Source organism: Phyllostomus discolor, chromosome X (genome assembly GCF_004126475.2).
Source record: "Phyllostomus discolor isolate MPI-MPIP mPhyDis1 chromosome X, mPhyDis1.pri.v3, whole genome shotgun sequence".
Classification (NCBI taxonomy): Eukaryota; Metazoa; Chordata; class Mammalia; order Chiroptera; family Phyllostomidae; genus Phyllostomus; species Phyllostomus discolor.
The window spans coordinates 55,964,841-55,978,686 of record NC_050198.1 but is presented as its reverse complement, the minus strand read 5'-3'; the positions used below and the strand labels follow the sequence as shown (position 1 = coordinate 55,978,686).

At 38.4% G+C, this 13,846-nt stretch overlaps 1 long non-coding RNA gene across 1 annotated transcript; it reads right to left on the bottom strand.

The window, feature by feature from the left end:
* Positions 1-2,863: 2,863 nt before the first annotated feature.
* On the bottom strand, positions 2,864-7,035 carry LOC118498501. The gene is made up of 3 exons (XR_004900984.1): positions 6,036-7,035; positions 5,696-5,736; positions 2,864-5,555 (listed from the first exon to the last, which is right to left on the bottom strand). It is a non-coding gene; the product is annotated as an uncharacterized LOC118498501 (long non-coding RNA).
* Between the last annotated feature and the right edge of the window lie 6,811 nt (positions 7,036-13,846).

The following is a 13,846-nucleotide window of genomic DNA, read 5'->3' as shown; positions in this document are numbered from 1 at the left end:
TACCTTCTGGAAAGACCTCATATATGTCATTCACCTACCCAAATCCTGGCTTCACTCTTAATTATAATCAACTGATTGAAAGTACACTGGAAGCTCCTGCAATGGGTGATTCCTCTTACTATTTGTGTCATAGTAGGAGCAAGGGAAAAAGAAGACTTCTTTAGCTGCTAAGACAATATGGAAAGGTAGAGGAATTAAGCTCTCTAATTAGAATACACACAAAGGAAAAAATCCACTTTTACTACTGAATTAATATGAAACTTCTCAAGTCTCTAACTGGAGCCTTGGCTGGGTTTTCTCATGCTATAGTACGATTTCAGTAGACACTGGTGGAAACCTAATTGATCATATTTAACAAAGTTTATATGGAAAATATATTTTAAGTCTGAAATAGTTGACTTATCACCTAATCATAAATGAAGAATTACCTGGATATACTTAACAGATTCAAACATCTATGCTCACATTTATATGAATATGAAGATAAATATATAAAAAGAAGAATGAACTGGGTAATGAGTTAGTGAACAAAAAAATAAATACAGTGACAGATTTAGCTATATTAAGAACAGGGAGAAGACCCAAAACATTTAGGGAAGAAAGTCATTTTTTTAACCTCCTGGGGATAATCACAAAAAACTCACAACCTAATTTGCCATTGAATATTTCCTGCCCCCCACTAACTGCACCCTGGAGGTTCATATCTCTAGCAGGAATGTCCAACCTTTTGGCGTTTCTGGGCCACAATGGAAGAATAGTTGTCTTGGGCCATACATTAAATACATAAACACTAACACAAACTGATGAGCAAAAAAAAAAAAGATTTTAAGTAAATTTATGATCTTGTGTTGGGTCGAATTCATAGCCCTCCTGGGCTGCATGTAGCCCATGGGTTGTGGGTTGGACACCCCTACAAGGGAGATAATGAGAACTACAGAGGACAGGAAATGGTGACTAACTAAAGGAACTATAATAATGCAGTTAACACACCATGTCTGAAGGGTCAGCAAGTCTTCCAAATATATACAGGTGCTCAATAATGTCCTTGAGATCCTGGGACATTTGTTTCAACTAAGCATCTGTGTTTTCTGTTAATTTGTAACTGAAAAGGCAAGTAAAATCAGGGGATTAACAAGAAACATTTTCTCCACTGATGTGTCATTACTGACCAGCCAAAATGATATTGCCAAATGGATTTGCCTTAATTCCCCTACCTTCACAGTGGATCCCAGTTATGACTAATGGCACATTTCTTTATGGATGCAGCATACATGACATTATTACCATATTCTAAAAAGACTCCATAGGTAAAGGCTTTTACCATCTTGCCATTTTTCCAGTCACCTATTTACCTTCTTGGTAATGTTCTAAAGCAAAGGATCTCTGAAATAGCCTGGCTGGCGTAGCTCAGTGGATTGAGCATGGGCTGCGAACCAAAGCATCACAGGTTCGATTCCCAGTCAGGGCGCATGCCTGGGTTGCAGGCCATGGCCCCCAGCAACCGCACATTGATGTTTCTCTCTCTCTCCCTTCCCTCTCTAAAAATAAATAAATAAAATCTTTAAAAAACGTTTTTAAAAAAGGATCTCTGAAATAAAAAAGAGAAACTTTTTGTTGTCAAAATAAACCCACAGGACATATTAAGTGATATTAGCAGTATTCAGTAAGTGCAGAGATATTCTTCAATGAGTTTGAATACATAAATTTTCAGAGTAAAATCTTATATAAATACATTTTATCAACTAACAAAAGATGTTTTGAGGAATGATATTCACAATAATCAAAAGAAGACAAGTCTGCTAAGTTCAGAGCAAATTTGATTAGCTGCCTAAATTCTCAAGATTTCCACTCAAAGTATTTATACCTACACACACTTAACTTAATCAATAGATACATTTGTAAGGATTAAAGTGACCAGAGGGTTTTTCAACCTTAATGCCTATAAAGATAAAATAATTCAGTTATATTTATTGATAACTATAAACTGTCTTTCTGTCCCAAAGTACTGGTTGCCTACATTGTTGAAGAATCTAGTACAGATTCCATCATATCATATATCTGACTCCATAAAATCAATAGAAAAAAAAACCCCTAATGTTTCAATTATTTCTTCAAACAATAATTAGGATCTCATGGCCAAAACCACAACTTTGTAAATTTCAAAGAAAAAAAGTGGCAGTATGCATAGAATGACATGTAAACATAAGACTCACAAAAGATGAAATCAAAAATCAGAAACAGAATAAGGGTCCATACAAATTAGGTGCATTCACTATATGTAATTTACCTACAATATGTTAACTTGCAAACCTCTTAAAAATAAGCCCAGTCTTAACTCACTAATAAGTCACTGAGAAAATGAGTCTGATTTAATCTCAACCTAGCTTACATAGCACATTCATACAAGTTCTCCCAAGAACACTTGACAATTTGGCCTGATTACCAAACCTCAGTTCCAGAGAGATGAAGTTACTGTGGGAACATTGGCAATATATCGATTGAATGTAAAGACTGAATTGGACACATGTAAATTATATTCAGCCCAAGACACTAATAAAACCATTCAATTTTTGAAAGCTATGCAGTTTTCCCCCAGGTTAACAAATTGCTTTTAAAATAGAAAACAATTTATCACTGAAACGATTGCATGAACATTAGGTTTAAGAGTCAATACAAATAACCAGAAGGAAAGAGGGGGAAGTAGAAGCTGGCAAAGGGGGGATAAATAGTGATGGAAGAGGACTTGACTTGTGGGGGGTGGTGAACACACAATACAATATACAGATGATGTATTATAGAACAGTATACTTGAAACCTATATAACTTTATTAATCAATTTCACCCCAACAAATTCAATGAAAAGTTTTAAAAAGTCAATATAAATAGACCATAAATATCTTACAATACTATGACAACTCATACATAAAATACATACATAAAATTTGTATTTCTAATTTAAGAACCTGATGAATATAAAAACTTTACACTGATTATATATACAGATGATTTTTTTTATTTTGAGAGTACATATTAAGGCTGGAAACAGTGAAATGAAAAAGGACTTAGGATAGAAAAAGCAACAGGAGAGAGCCTATGCATGGCTGCTTTGGCTCTAGAAATATTATGGGAAAGAAGCAAGCCAAGGCAGGGCTGCTGTCAGCTCACTGGAGAATCAGAGAAAAGGGAGCCTTTGGCACAGGTTCAGGGGATTAACCCAGGACAAGCTGCCACTGTCCATTTCTCCTCTGGCTGCAAGTCTCCTGAGGTACCTTAGACTTTAGGAGATGCACACCTATGGGTGAAGAAGAGGGGGAATGGAACGACACAGGCATTCTCCAGGAGGGATAGTGCATGATGGGTCCTCTGTCTTGAGGGTTTTAAAGGCTGGGAGTTTAGAGGAGGTCTCAGGAAAGGATCTCAATAGAATATTCATCAACTTTTCCAGGTGTATCTTTTCGGGGTTGTGGTCTCCACTGATTGGTCATAGTCACTGCAGCTGGTCCTAGTATCACCCACCTGGTGTTGATGCTTTTCTGGGCCTGGAACTGAAATATAACTGAGATCTAGATGTTATCTCCAGGGAGGAAAGGTGAGGGGGTCTAAACTACATGGCCAGCAATATGCCAGAAGAGGAAAGGCCACCCTGGGGGCGAAGTCTGGCACTATTTTTTACTATTGCCAGGCACCCAGGGCTTTTCACCCTGGTGACCTTCTTTACCTGGCTGTAAAGTGTTTGGCAAGTTTCTTCAACTATCTGTCTCAGTTTCCCCATTTTACTTGCCAAGGAATTTTCCTAGTTTCTTACTGTCCTGCTTCATTCTCCCATCAGAGACTTCCATCCTAAAATCTATCAGGGGTAATGAGGGAAGTGGGTCTGTCTTCTGTAACTGCTTCCTGCTGACAAGGCCAATGGTCTCTGCTTATGTAGGTTAAGGAAGTTTCTTCCTGCCTGATCTAAGGGAGACAAAAGAATGGGATACAAGACTGGAACAGACAGGCTGTTAGCTGAGTCTTCTAAAGTTAGAAATGGGCCATAGTGCCTGAAACATCATGATCTTGATATGGAATTTTTGTATTTTAGAGATGACAAATTTGACAAGCAGGTTAGAAAGGCATTACATAATAGTGAAAAGGACAATTATAGTAACTAAAGGTCTGAGGATAGGTAAGAACCAGGTGACAGCAGTAGGGACCAACTTTACAGTGTCCCAGATTAGATGAAGGGGCTTTTCTGGACAAAGGTGTGTCATCTGCCTGAAGCCCTTTGTTGTACTATAGTTCATTCAAATTAGGCTAAGAGGAATATCCTAAGATCTTCCAGAAGCAGGTTTTTCTTGTCTGAACCTTTTGGCCAATTTTAAAGGGAAAGCAATTTCAAAGCGGCAGAAGTTTGGTGCCTTCACTCCTGCCTTTTAAATAATAAAGGTTTACATTCCAGAAGTGAAGTTGGTAGATTGCTCCATATTTCTTTGACTCAATTATTTAGTCCTGAATATAAGTCAGTTCAGTAAATTGTTGAGTCTCATTTTAGGAGGATGCAGATGGGCTTCCAAAGTGAGATCAAGAAGTGCAATAACGTGATCCAAGTCACAGCACCATGTTACCAGTGATGTTGATGCTGAAATGGCACCAGTTGTTACCACCAAAGTTGAAAGGTACAGAGATAGTCTAAGAAGTGAACCAGCTGGGCTGTGTAGCTTCAGGAAACAAGGTCCCATATGAGTTGCCAGAGAACGTTACCAGACAGGGACCAGTCCCATAGTGAGTCTGCCTCAAACTGCCTGTAGTGTATGGGTTCTGGACTTTGTGCAAGAAAGATTTAACAACATGAGTCCAGATGATTTTGACTATATGTTTATTAAAGCTGGGGACACTGAAACAAGGAAGGGCTTAGAATAGAAGAAACAATAGGAGACTAAGTGGGGCTGCTCTGGCTCTCTAGAAACATTGTGAGGAAGAAATGAGTTGAGGTGAGGCTGCAGTCAACTCACTGGAGGCTCAGAGAAAAAAGGGTCTTAGAGACAGGTTCAGGAGATTAGCCTGAGATGAGCTGCCACTGCCCATTGCTCCCCTGGTTGCAAGCCTCCTGTGACCTTTTAGAGTTCAGGAGATGCATACCTGTGGGGGAAGAAGAGGGAAAGGGAGAGGCAAGGGCATACTTCTGGGAGGGAGAATTCATGCCAAACTTGAAATTATTAGCAGTCTATAAAATGCTCTAAAACAAAACTGCCAGAATGTTACTTTATTTTCAAGCATCCTGAAAAGATAAACAGAAAATACTCAAATAAGCTGATAAATGGCAACTACAAGAACTTGTCCTTTTCTACCAATTTTTATTCCTGGCCTTTCGATTTCATCCCCCACCCCTTTTTTAGTAGCTAAGTCCTGCTCCATTCCTTGATCTTTACCTAGTTATTTACTTCCTCTCAGGCTCCTCATCTGCATATTTCAGATAAACAGACCTACAGTGCTCCATCAAAGATTCCTCTAAAGGGATCAGCATATCTTCTAGTTCCTTCTGCTATGACAGGACAAAATCCAATTGTTTTCTCAGCCTGAGAAAAACCTCAGGTCAACAGAAGAGCTAGTGAAAGTAATTTAGAATGACAAACTAAGGGTAAATCAACTACAATTAGAAAACAAAAACAAAGAGATAGATCTTTAATCTTTCAGGCTAGGGAATCTAAGGTTTCACCTTTTCTGATCCAACTTCACTTCTCCATGTAAAATAGTTATCTGTGAAGGAAAATAAGAATATAATAATATAAGTATCTGAACTTACATTGTAATTTTAAAGTAATATTAATTTTCTCGTATACACTATAAATATAAAAGTGTTCCCAATTTAGGGCATTTATCACCAAAGAAAAATATTTTTAAGTTGATTATCAATATTGTGATAGAAAATGAACCATTAAACACAAATCTATTCTCTTTTGTTCATCTGAAAATACCTGTACAATGCAGGCAGATTAATGAGAATATTTTCTAGCCTTCTCAACACTCTCAGTCAATGTACAGTTCCAAGCACTGACCTGGGTGGCCTGTTGAAGAAAGTACTTTTTTGATCCTCTAACTCAAGGTGCCATATATCTATCAGATCATGCAGCTAATGATATGTCATCACAGGAGTTATGATTGAACTAAAAAAAAAGAATGCAAGATGATCAGATTTTTAAATGTATAACACATTGGAGGATTTAATGAAGAAAGTAGTACATAAAGAGTTTCTCAGACCTGCTCCCCTGAAAACCATTGTAACTGGTAAAGATTATTTTAAAAACAATTATTCAAAGTGTTTGGAAATTAACCTCTGGAAATATAGTAAATACAGATTTATTAAAAAATCTACTGAATCTCATTAGGAACAGTTAAAGTTGTGCCATAACCTGCTCCCTTTCTTCTCTTTCAGCACAGCATGACAGTAACTCCATTCTGCATGGGGTGTGGTCAAAGAGATAGGACTCCCTCTCTCCTCAGCTTTTAGTCAAGGTGATCCATACCAGATCTAAGCAGTATTCTCAAAACTGTGTAGGCAGGTTGACAATAATCTTACATCCCTCACTAGGCAGAACCAAACAAAATTCCTATTCCCCTGCAAGATGGTATTAAAAAGGCTGAGCAGGTAGTTGATTTTTGGTCCTCTGATTGGTGGAACCAGGCAATATTCTGATTCTTCTGCTGGGGCAAATATCAGCAGGATGGGTTGGAGAAGTAATCATCAATTCCATGTCCAGCAGAGGCAGGCAAAGTTCAATATTCCTACCAGGGTACTATCATCTCAGTCCAGTGACAAAATTAACCTAAATCTCTACCAAGCAGCAACAAGGCTTAATAAGGTAAAGACAGGATACGGTAGTCTTTAGCTTTTGTCTTTAATGTCAGTGGGACCCAATGAAGAGCTAATCTCTATACCCATCTGTGATCACTGAGACTGAAAATAGGTAATGTAATTATGGGCTAGTGAGGCCTCTACTTCCCAGCACGGCTCACTGGTGTCAGCAAGGCTCACTGGAATGCTTTACCTCCATACCCACTGGTAAAACCAAGACTGAACAAGACAGGGATAATCAGCACTCTGTCCCTCTTCTTCCCAGAGCCTCTGTCAGTGAGGTCCACTAGAGACATAAACTTCCATACAAACCCAGCATCAATGAGGCTGGAAAAAGTGATATGAGGCAGAGTAGCTGACATCCTGTTTCTTCTCTCCTCTTGTGTCAGTGGGGCCCAGTAGGAAGCTGAAAGTCTGCCTCTATCCTGTAGCAACTAAGTAGTATGAGTTAGTCATCCACTGTCCCTGGTTTTGGGCATCTAGGGGACCAGCAGAAAGCTGAGCTTACATTCCCATTGAGAGGCAATGAAGTGGTATAACACAAGGACCCTCTTACATGGGAAAGCAGTCAGTAGGGTAAAAGGTGGGGCTAAATTTCCATACCACTCATCTACACTGAGGTAGTGTGAATCAGTGCTCCACTTTTGCTGGAGTGGTATGATCAGAGTCCAGTGGGAGGCTGAACATGCAAATGCACCCAACACTCGCACTACACCTCAACAAAAGAACTGCCTGATGAAAAAAAAAAGGATTTAAATAGGTCTCCAACTCTCCCAACACAATACAGAAAATATCTAGGATACAACTGAAAATTACCCATCATATCAAGAACCAGGAAAATCACAACCCATAAGAGAAAAGGCAATCTATAGATGCCAACATTGAGAGGTATCAGATGATGGAATTATCCAAAAAGCATTTGAAAAAAGCTATCAAAAATTGTCTAACAGCAATTATAAATCCTCTAGAAACAAATGAAAAATAGGAAACCTCACCAAAGAAATAAAAGTTATGAAAAACAACCAAGTGGAAATTATAGAACTGAAAAATAAAATAACTGAAGAAGCTCACATGTAGGGTCACTACTAGATAGGACATGACAGAGTAGAGAATCAGTGAACTCGAGGCTACATCAGTAGAATTTACAGAGCAGCAGAGAGAAAATCGGCACACACAAAAAAGAAAATAATCTCAAGGGCTCTGGAGGACAGTAATAAAAAAGAGGTAAAATTCATAACATCAAAGGATGATACATTAGAGAGGAAAACAGAGAATGGGATTGAAAAGGTATTCTGAAAAATAGAGGTTGAAAAATCCAAATTTGGCAAAAGATATAAACCATTAAAAAAACTGAGCCAACACCAACCAGAATCAATACATACAATATTTAATTTCTGAAAACTAAAGATAAAGAAAGAAAAACCTTAAAAGCATATCTGAAAATACCATGAAAAAAAAAACCAGGATCTAATTATCATTTATAGTACACTGCTCCTAACAGCAGAAAACATAACTTCCAGGTGTCCATAAAATATTCACCAAGAGCCCTTGCTGGTGTAGCTCAGTGGATTGAGTGCAGGCCTGTGAACCAAAAGGTCACCAGTTCAATTCTCAGTCAGGGCACATACCTGGGTTGCAGGCCAGTTCTCCAGTTGGGGGAGTGAGAAAGGCAACTCATGGATGTTTCTCTCCCACATTGGTGTTTCTCTCCCTCTTTTTCTCCCTCCCTCCCCTCTATCTAAAAAGTAAATAAAATCTTAATAAAAATAAAAAAGAATATTCACCAAGAAAGACCACACAATAATGGAATCAAACTAGACATCAGTATAGAAAGAAAACAAGAAAAATCTCCAAACACTTTGAAATTAAACAACACAATCCTAAATAATCTATGGGTCAAAGAGGAATTCATAAAAGAAATTTTATAAGTACAGTTGACCCTTGAACAGCATGGGGGTAGGGGCACTACCACCCCATGCAGATGAAAATCCATATGCAACTTTGGTTTGTTTGTTTGTTTTTTAGTTATACTTGACAGTCAATATTATTTTATATTCATTTCAGGTGGAAAATCCAAGTGTAACTTTTGACTCCCTGAAAACTTAACTACTAACAGCTTACTGTTGACCAGAAGCCTAACTGGTAATATAAATAGATGATTAAAACATATCTTATATATGAATTATATTCTGTATTCTTACAATAAAGTGAGCAAGAGAAAAGAAAATGTTATAGAGAAAATCATAAGGAAGAAAAAATACATTTACAGTTTTTATGGAGGAAAAAATCCACATATAGTCAACACATGAAGTTCAAACACAAGTTGTTCAAGGGTCAACTGTACATAGAAATGAATGAAAATGAAAATACAACATAACTAAATATGTACACAGCTAATGCAGTAATAAGAAGGATATTTATAGTACTAAATGCTTACATTAGAAAGGATGAAATGTCTGAAATCAATAATCAAAGTTCATACCTTATGGAAGTGAGGGAGGGAGGTGGGTTTAACTGTGGAGGGAGGGAGTAGAGGGGAGTAAATGCAGATAACTGCAATTGAACAAAAAATACCTTTAAAAAAGACATTATTGAACATGCCTGCGAAGGTCACTGACTTTTAACGCTGAATTATCTATCTGAACTTCTAGTTCTGCCAGTTTTTTACAAAAAATGTATTTTGGAGCTTTATTGTTGGGTGCATCTATGTTTATAATTATTATATCTCCTGATGTATGGGCTCTTTTATCATTATAAAATGTCACTCTTTATCTCTAGTAACTTTTTTTGTTTTTAAGTCTATTTTGTATGATATTGGTATAACAGTTTTGGCTGTCTTAAGATTGTATTTTGCTTGGTATATCTTTTCGCATCCAACTTTTTGCAATCAATATCACTCAGACATTTGTGTCTTTGAATCCAAAGTGTCTTCTGTAGGCAGTATATGGTCAGATCATTTTCTTAAATCCATTCTCTAATCTCTGCCTCCTAAAGGGATGTTAAATACATTTGTTATTAATGTACTTACAGATAAGGTAGAAGTTACATTTACTATTTCCTATTTGTTTTCTCCATGTCTTATTCCTTTTGTTCCTCCATTCCTCCATTACTGTTTTCTTTGTATTACATAAATATTTTACAGAATACCATTTTAATTTTCTTATTGTTTCATTTGCTTTCATAAAGTTATTTTTTTATTGGCTGTCATGGGGATTAGAATTAACATCTTAATTTAAAGACTGTATGATTAGTATAAATATCAACTAATTTCAATTGTATACCACACAATTTTACTGCAATATAGCTGCTACACTCTACTTGGGGATGGAGTCAGTTTAAATTAAGGACTGCTACTTACCTCCTTTTTGTGTTATTATTGTTAATTAAATTACATCCTAATACACTATAAGCCCCGCCCACCAAAAAACAAAGTTCATACTTAAATAACTAGAAAAAGGAGCAAAATGAACCCAACATAGTCAGAAGGAAAGAAACAATAATGAGTAGATATTAATAAAATTGAAAATGACAATAGTGATTTGTCAATAAAACAAAACTTGCTTCTTTGGGAAAAGATCAATACAATTGATAAAAGAAAGGTACAAAACACCACTATCAGAAATAAAACAGAGGGGGGAAAGATGGCGTCTTTACTCTAGGCAGCGTGATTCTCGGCTTCTGTGAAGAGGAGGGAAACTCATGGATCAGTGGAGGGACAGAGCAAGTGGCTTAGGTTACCGAAACATTTTTGAAAACAGGACATCAAAAATTGTGGTGATCATTGAAAAACCAGATGGTAAGGAGACTGCTTCAGAACAAAAGGGACCCAGGGATCAGTGCGGGACCGGGGGAGTTGCAGTCCCTAGGCCCGGAGCGAGAGGAGAGTCGCTGCTTCCTCCCCGGACTAGGGTGGTTGAGCAACAGCAGGGGAGACCTTGTTGCTTGAAGGCACAGAGAGGCCAGTTGGACTGGGAAAAAATCACCCAGGGGCTGTGAACACCCACCCATGGCCCTGGGAGAAGTAAGTGCCTCCAGCGCAGACCAGGGGCACCCTGGAAGTGTGCCCGCACCCCTAGCCCGGTGGGAGTGCGGATCGGTGGGAGTGTGGATCAGTGGAAAACCCAGACATTGCAGCCCAGATCCAGGAAAGGGCGTGGGCGTTCTCAGGTTTCTGGAGCCTGCGGTGTTGAACTGTGGAAGCGAGTGCCCCCTCAGGAATCCTGACTCTTGAGCTGTGAACTCAGAAGGGACGCGCGCTTAGTGCATTCCTTAGAGCCTGAAACTCAAAAATTTGGTGGACGGGCGTGCCCTTTTATGATCCCCAGAGATGGCACAGTGAATCGCAAAACGTCACGGGTGTTTCCAGAGATGATAGACCTCGCCAGGGCGTAATTTGGCAGAAGGGCAAGTCTCTATGCAATTCCGGGAGCTTGCATCCTGAAACCGAAAAGTCGCAGGAACCCTGTGGGGACCACCGAGCCAGGAGAACGCGGCAGGGAGCTCTGGAGAGTGAGCAGGCTCAGGAGCGCCCAGAGTCCTGTAGGGGAAACTCAGATTGGCGCTGGGGACAGTACCTGAGAGATTTGGCTGGGAAGAGTGATAAGCATTTCAAACGTGCCTCAGCCAGCTGAAGCCAGCAAGATCAGAAAAACTGATCTGGCCAGTTAGAAACCAACAAGAGGTTTTTTTTGTTTTGTTTTGTTTTGTTTTGTTTTTGTGGCTGTTGTTGGTTGATTGATTTTATCTTGTGTTTTATGTGACATTTTATTTTTCAATTCTTATCATTTTTATATCTCTCAATCCCTTATGTTTCTCTTCCATTCATCCTAGTATTATTCCTTCCACTTCAAATTTATCTCTCCTGCACTCCATCTTCTGCTTTTTTTTATCTTGCAAGTTACTATAAATTTGTATTATCTTTTTGTCACTTTTCCGACATTTTTTATTTTAATAGTATTTTGGTATTCTTTTCGTTCTGTATAATCTTCCTTGCTTGGCTGGTTATACTGTCATTTGATAGGTTGCCCTGTTATCTCAGTCACAGTGTGTTGATAATTTACTACCCTTCATCTGTGTTCCATTAATACACCTCTCAAGGTTCTATACTCCTTATTCTAGTTATCTAGATCTCATCGATTCTGCCACAAGACAGTTGTTTTACTATTACGGTTAATAAGACCTAGTTCATACAATTGTAAATAATACTCAACACCACTACCTGATCTCAGCCCACTTCGCAATTTCTTGAACTACACTATTGTGGGGTTGTCTCTATTATTTTACACACTACTCCTATTTACTAATCTTTATTGCCACGCTACCTCAGAATCTGACCTCCCACAGCCTCACAGCTTTCTAGATCCAACTAACAATCCTTTTGTCCCCAATAAGAGTCTTACCTTCTTTCCATCCTTTCTAAAACGTGGATAGTGTGGGGGGGAGGAGATAACGGTTAACACTATAAGTAGCCAAAGGATAACCCATCTCTTCTCTACTGGTTGATAATCTAAATATCATAGAATACTGTCTTGCTGTCTTAAACCATTTTGCCTTACTCCTCCAACTGATCATAAAAAAGAGTAGGGGGAAGTTGTGAACACCAGGATACACGAAGGAGACTGCACCACTGAATCTCACAAGTATTCTACCACAGAAGTTCATATCATAAAGACAGGGAACAAAAACACATCAATTTAAGAAACAGAGACTAATAAGAAGAAACCCACGAACAATGAGAAAACAAAGAAACAATCCCCAATTGAAGGGAAAGGAAAAAGCCTCAGGAAAAATGCTAAATGAAATAGAGGCAACTCAACTATCAGATAGTGAATTCAAAACAATGGTTGTCAGGAAGTTCAATGAACTCACAATGAGCTATCAGAAACCAGAGGGAAGCTACAAAAATTTCACTGCAAACTATATCAACATGAAAAAGGAAACAGAAACTCTCAGCAAGGGCCAAGAGGAAATGAAGAATGTCATTTCTGAACTGAGGAACACAGTAGAAGGAATGAAAAGCAGGACTGATAAGCAGAAGATAGGATTAGCAAGTTAGAGGACAAAGTAGAAAGCAACACCCAGAAGGAGCAAGAAAAGGAAAAGAGGCTCAGAAAAAATGAAGAGGGATTAAGAGAAATGCAAGGCAATATGAAATGTAATAATATCTGTATAATAGGGATACCAGAAGGAGAAGAAGAAGAGCAAGGGATCGAAAACCTAATTGAAAAAGTAATGAAGGAAAACTTCCCTAATTTGATGAGAGAAAAAGTCACATGAATCTAGGAAACACAGAGAGTCCAAATCAAAAGGAACCCAAAGAGGACCACCTCAAGACACATCATAATTAAAATGGCAAAATTTCAAGACAAAGAGGGAATCTTAAAGGCAGTAAGGGAGAAACAGCAAATAACATACAAGGGAGCCCTAATAAGGCTAACAGCTGACTTCTCAATGGAAACACTTCAAGCCAGAAGAGAATGGCAAGAAATACTCCAAGTAATGAGAACCGGAGGTCTACAACAAAGGCTACTTTATCCAGAAAGGCTCTCAATCAAGATAGAAGGCCAAATAAGAAGCTTCCCAGACAAAAGAAGTCTAAAGGAATACACCTCCAACAAACCAGCTCTGCAAGAGATTCTAAACGGACTGCTTTAAGGAAGGGAAGGAAGAGAGAGAGAGAGAGAGAGAGGAACACACGTACATAAAACACAATGAATAAGTACCTATCAATTATAACCTTAAACGTAAATGGATTAAATGCTCCAATCAAAAGACATAGAATAGCCGACTGGATAAGAAAACATGACCCACATATATGCTGCCTATAAGAGACCCACCTCAGGATTAAAGACCTGCACAGGCTGAAAGTGAAGGGCTGGAAACAAATCTTCCAAGCAAATGAACAGTAAAAAAATGCTGGGGTAGCAATACTCACATCAGACAAAATAGACTTCCAAAAAAGGGCCATAAAGAGAGACCCAGAAGGTCACTTCATAATACTCAAGGGAAGAATAC